General features: G+C 47.0%; 2 pseudogenes; both read left to right on the plus strand.

Moving 5' to 3' along the window:
* Positions 1–2349: 2349 nt before the first annotated feature.
* Positions 2350–2879, plus strand: LOC148757322 (transforming acidic coiled-coil-containing protein 3 pseudogene; annotated as a pseudogene).
* A 988-nt stretch (positions 2880–3867) lies between these two features.
* On the plus strand, positions 3868–4573 carry LOC109461315 (transforming acidic coiled-coil-containing protein 3 pseudogene; annotated as a pseudogene).
* The last annotated feature ends 407 nt before the right edge of the window (positions 4574–4980 follow it).

The raw sequence follows: 4980 nt of genomic DNA on the forward strand, positions 1-4980 counted from the left end.
GAAAGAGTTCCAAAATTGCTTTGAAGGGTGGACTAGGTGTTGGCATTGGTGCATAGCTTCCCAAGGGGAGTACTTCGAAGGTGGCCATAGTAATATTCAACAATGAGGTATGTAGCACTTTTTCTAGGATGAATTTGCGAACTTAATTGTCAGACCTTGTAGATCAATAGAAGAGAATACAGAGCCCAGAAATAAACCCACACCTACATGGCCATTTAATCTATAACGAAGGAGGCAAGAATATCCAATGGGGTAAAGACAGTCTATTCAACAAATGGTATGGGGAAAACTGGACAGATACATGCAAAACAATGAAACTGGACCACCTTCTCACATAATAAACTCAAAAAATATTAAAGACTTAAATGTAAGAGCCAAAACCATGAAACTTCTAGAATAAAATATAGGCAGTAAACTCTCTGAACTGCTCTTAGTAATATTTTTTCTGATATATATTCTTGAGCAAGGGAAACAAAAGAAAAAAAATAAACAAATGGGACTACATCAAACTAAAAAGTTTTTATGCAGCAAAGGAAACATCAACAAAACGAAAAGACAGCCTCCTGAATGAGAGAAGATATTCACCAATGACATATCTGATAAGTGGTTAATATCCAAAATTTCTATAGGACTCATACAACTCAACACCAAAATAACAAAGAATCAAATCAAAAAATGAGCGGAGGACCTGAATAGACATTTCTCCAAAAAGGACATACAGATGGACAATAGATATAAAAAGATGCTCAATGTCGCTAATCATCAGAGAAATGCAAATTAAAACTACAATGAGATATTACTTCACACTTTTCAGAATGACCATCATCAATAAATCATGAAACAACAAGTGTTGGCGAGGATGTGGAGAAAAGGGAACCCTACCTAGTGCACTGTTGATGGAATTGTAAATGGATAGAGCCACTATGGAAAACAGTATGGAGGTTCCTCAAAAACTTAAAAATAGAACTATGTTATGACCTAGCCATCTCACTTCTGGGTATTTATTGAAGAAATCCAAAAAAATAATTCAAAAAGATATACTCATATGCACCACTACGTTCACTGCAGCATTATTTACGATAGCCAAGATATGGAAGTAACCTAAGTGCCCATCAATAGACAACTGGATAAAGAAGAGGTGATACACACACACACACACACACACACACACACACACACACAAACACAGTGGAATATTACTCGGCCATAAAAAGGATGAAATCTTACCATTTGCAACAACATGGATGGATCTGGAGGGTATTATGTGAAGTGAAATAAGTCAGACTGAGAAAGACAAATACCATATGATCGCACTTATTTGGGATTCTTAAGCACAAAATAAATGAACAAAACAAAACAGCCTCACAGATACAGAGAACAAACTGATGTTTGCCAGAGGATAGGGGGCTTGCGGGACTGGATGAAAAAGGGGAAGGGATTAAGAAGTACAAATTGGTAGTTATAAAATAGTCATGGGGATGTAAAGTACAGCTTAGAAAATATGGTCAATAATGTTGCAACAATTATGTATAGTACCAGGTGGGTATTAGACTAATTGAGGGGATCACTGCATAAATTACAGAAATGTCTAACCACTATGCTGTACACCTGAAGATAATATAAAATAATATTGAATGTCAACTGTAACGGAAAAAAATAAATAAATAATTTAAAAATAAAAAAAAGAACATCAGTTTGGGAGTCAGATGCACCAGGATTAAATCCTGGCACCATCACTTTCTAGAGGTATGACTTCGGGAAAGTTCTGAACCTCTTCATGTATCCTTCAGTTTCCTCACCTATAGAATGGGACTAATCATACTAGGACCGATTTCACTGGCTTGTGGAGAGTAATTGAAGTAATGCAGCTAAAAAGCTTAGCACAACGCTGGCTCACAGTGAGTTTTTAATAAGTGTTGGTTTTCATCATCATCAGAAGGAAGGGATTGAGGTGAACAGGTGAACTGTAAATCTTCCAGTCTCAGGGATGCTTGATGAAAGTTGGACTCTGTGCTATCAACGGAAGGAATGTAATGTATCCATTAGAGATAAATGATGGTCTTGCTGGGGCTCATCCATGACCCCACGATGTCCCTGAGCACACTGTAGTGGGTGGTCGGGTTTGTTTATTACAGAACCTGCAGTTTATTGAGTGCAATTGCTGAAGGATGGGAGCGTGGCATGCAACCCTCCAAGTAGTCTGTCATAGCAAGGTATTCAATCTGGGGGACCTGGGACCCTGAAGCTTCCCCACGCTGATGTGACCAATAGTCACATCAGCTCTCATCCTTAAAACGAAAATGGAGACTCCACCTCCGGCTCCCTTTGCTCTGCACAGAGGCTAGAAGAATGAGTCTGCAGATCTTCAGTGACAGAAAATATCACTGGTGACAAAAGTACAGAACTGTGCTACTTCCTGCTTTTACCACCAGAATTACCAGAAGATCATCTGGTTTTCCTCTGTCGCAGAAAGAAAATGTGCCACCCAAGAACACAGTCAAAGCTATGAAGGCAAGTTTTCACACACCTCTGTGGGACCCACAGATGCACCGGATTTTAAGTCTTAGTGTGAGCAGCAAACGCGAGGCTTGTTTTGCTCTGGATGACACTATCGGATGAGATAATTCTCATCAAATCTGAACCCAAAAAGAGAAACAACAGTTCATCAAGGAAGTGGACATCAAAACGGCCAATAGAACTGGTCAGTGGAGTAGCCAAAGCAGTGGCCAATGCAGACCTGCCTCCAGGGGAGGTGAGACCAGCGACTGACGAAAGGCCTCCAGTTCCCTCTCCGACCCCCCTTCCCTGCCGGCCTGAACGTCTCCAGATCTCCCCAGACCCCAGCGAGTCTTGAAAACCAAGTGGCATTTCCAGGATGAACGTCTAGCAGCCCTGATCAAGCCTTGGAGGGAAGGTTTGTTCTTATTCCTTAGAGAAAAGCATTACCTCCACCTTTGAAATCCTAGAAGACCCCCTACCGGACAGAGGACTTGCACAGAACCCCAGGAGGAAGCTCGCCCGTGGTCTCTACTTCCTCAGCGGGGCCTCCTGGGATGCACCCCGATGTAGCCCGTGGAGAAGGCCCATCAGTGACCTTCCCCGGGGGTCCCAGGCCCCCTGAGGACGCCTCTGGTCCTGAGCATCCCGCCCCACCGGTCCTCAGGAAGAAGGCGGCAATGGCCACATAGACGAGTCTCAAGTCTTGGAGGAGTGGCCCAGAGGCTAGAAGGTGACTTCTCTGACCAACGGCCAGTAAGAGGCACCCCACCCAGGAAACTTGGGGAGAGACTGGCCTCGACCTTCCTCCAGGAGACTGGAAGTGGGCAAAGGGTCCGTTCCCTCTCCCCGGGGTCTTACAACCTGGCCCGGGACACTCTGGATGATCCAAACCTCAACCTTTCAGAGATGGCGGGCAGCGGGCAGAGCACCCGCGAGCAGGCCCCGAGCCTGGGGCTCAGCAGCAGAGCACCGGGCCAGCGGCGGCGCGGAAGACTCACCTCTCAGCCAGCAGTGCTTCTGACCTTAGTGGCGACACTCCCGTGGTGCAGACTACGGCGGGTACCGTGGTGCGGCGCCAGCAGCGCTCCACCCACCAGCAGTCCGCACAGTGAAGGGTTCAGCCTGGTTCGCTGAACTGCACCGCCGCCTCAGAGGGGCCAGGCCTTGTGCGGGCCTGAGTGAGGGGCGCTCCCGAGACCAGCTGAGGCTCAAGCACGGGCTGAGGGGATTATTGGGAGAGGTCGAGACGTCCTCGGCTGAGGAGTCACCCTGAGGGTACAGTCCGGACACCTTGCGTTGGACCCTCTCCTGAAGGACAGCCGGTAGCGAGCGGCTCCCCCGGCCTGAGAGCAGCACTGCGCATGCGCACACTCGCGATCCGGAAGCTCGCACGCTCAGGCCGGAAGTCGCCGGAGTCGTCGCTGGTGGAGCTCGACGTGGTAAGGGTTTCAGGCGTTCCTGTGCCGGGGGCTGGTCCCCAGGTGTCCAATGACCGATTCGTGGACATGCTGCAGTGCAGCCAGAAGGATCTGAAAGTGGCGGTGGACGAGACACAAAAGGAGAACCTGTTGCTGAAGAGCAGATGTGAGGAACTCCACGTGGAGAACCTGGAGATGGGAAAGATCATGGACGGGTTTGAGGGGATCGTCTGCCAGGGTGATGAAGGAGGCTCAGAAACAGAGGGAACTTGCTGAAGCCAGAATCCAGAAGGTTCTGAAAAAACGACCAACTCACTGCAGGTCTGAACTCCATGAAAAAATCTTTCTCTGACTTCTTCAATTGGTTTGGGAAGTGGAAGGAGGTGATGGCGACCGCACAATGAAAAATCCCTGAAGAAGTGCATCGAGGAGGACGTAGTAAGGCCAGAGAGACCGTGTGCTGAAGGCCCACGCAGAAGAGAAACTCAAGCTGGCGAAAGAGGAGATCACCCAGGCCCCAGAAGGCTAAGGTTGTGGCCTCCCAGGCGAGCCTGGGGAAGGAGTCGCACGTCCACTCGCTGGAGAAGACCGTTGAGCAGAAGACTAAAGAAAACGATGAAGTGACCAGAATCTGGGACGCCTCATTTCCGAGATGAAGATCTGATGTGTAAGTTCTTGGCACGTCATGTGTGTCCTCTCTCCTGTCTGACGGATCGTCTGACTCTATTAGAAGTTTTCATGTGTTTTCTAAAACTGATTGCTTTACAAAGAAGACTAAATGATGTTTCCCTTCAGTTAAACAAACAAACAAAAAAGACCAGAATGGTAATTGGGATGTTGGATGTTGGCCCTGGATGTCCAAGGCCTTTATGAGACCATTAGCGTAACATGCTGCTCTGCTCCTTGTTCTGAATCCCTTCTTAAGGTCAAGTAAACCTCATGCCTAGTAAGCCTGTCATGGCTTGTGAATTTCAGTGACAATCTGAACTGGAAAGCCACTCCAGTGGTCTTGAAAGTATTATGAGATTTGCTGTTAAAAATATCTGGACTTGGTTTGGCCTTG

The sequence above is a fragment of the Rhinolophus sinicus genome, chromosome 9 (genome assembly GCF_057876585.1).
Source record: "Rhinolophus sinicus isolate RSI-liver-muscle chromosome 9, RSI-T2T, whole genome shotgun sequence".
Lineage (NCBI taxonomy): Eukaryota > Metazoa > Chordata > Mammalia > Chiroptera > Rhinolophidae > Rhinolophus > Rhinolophus sinicus.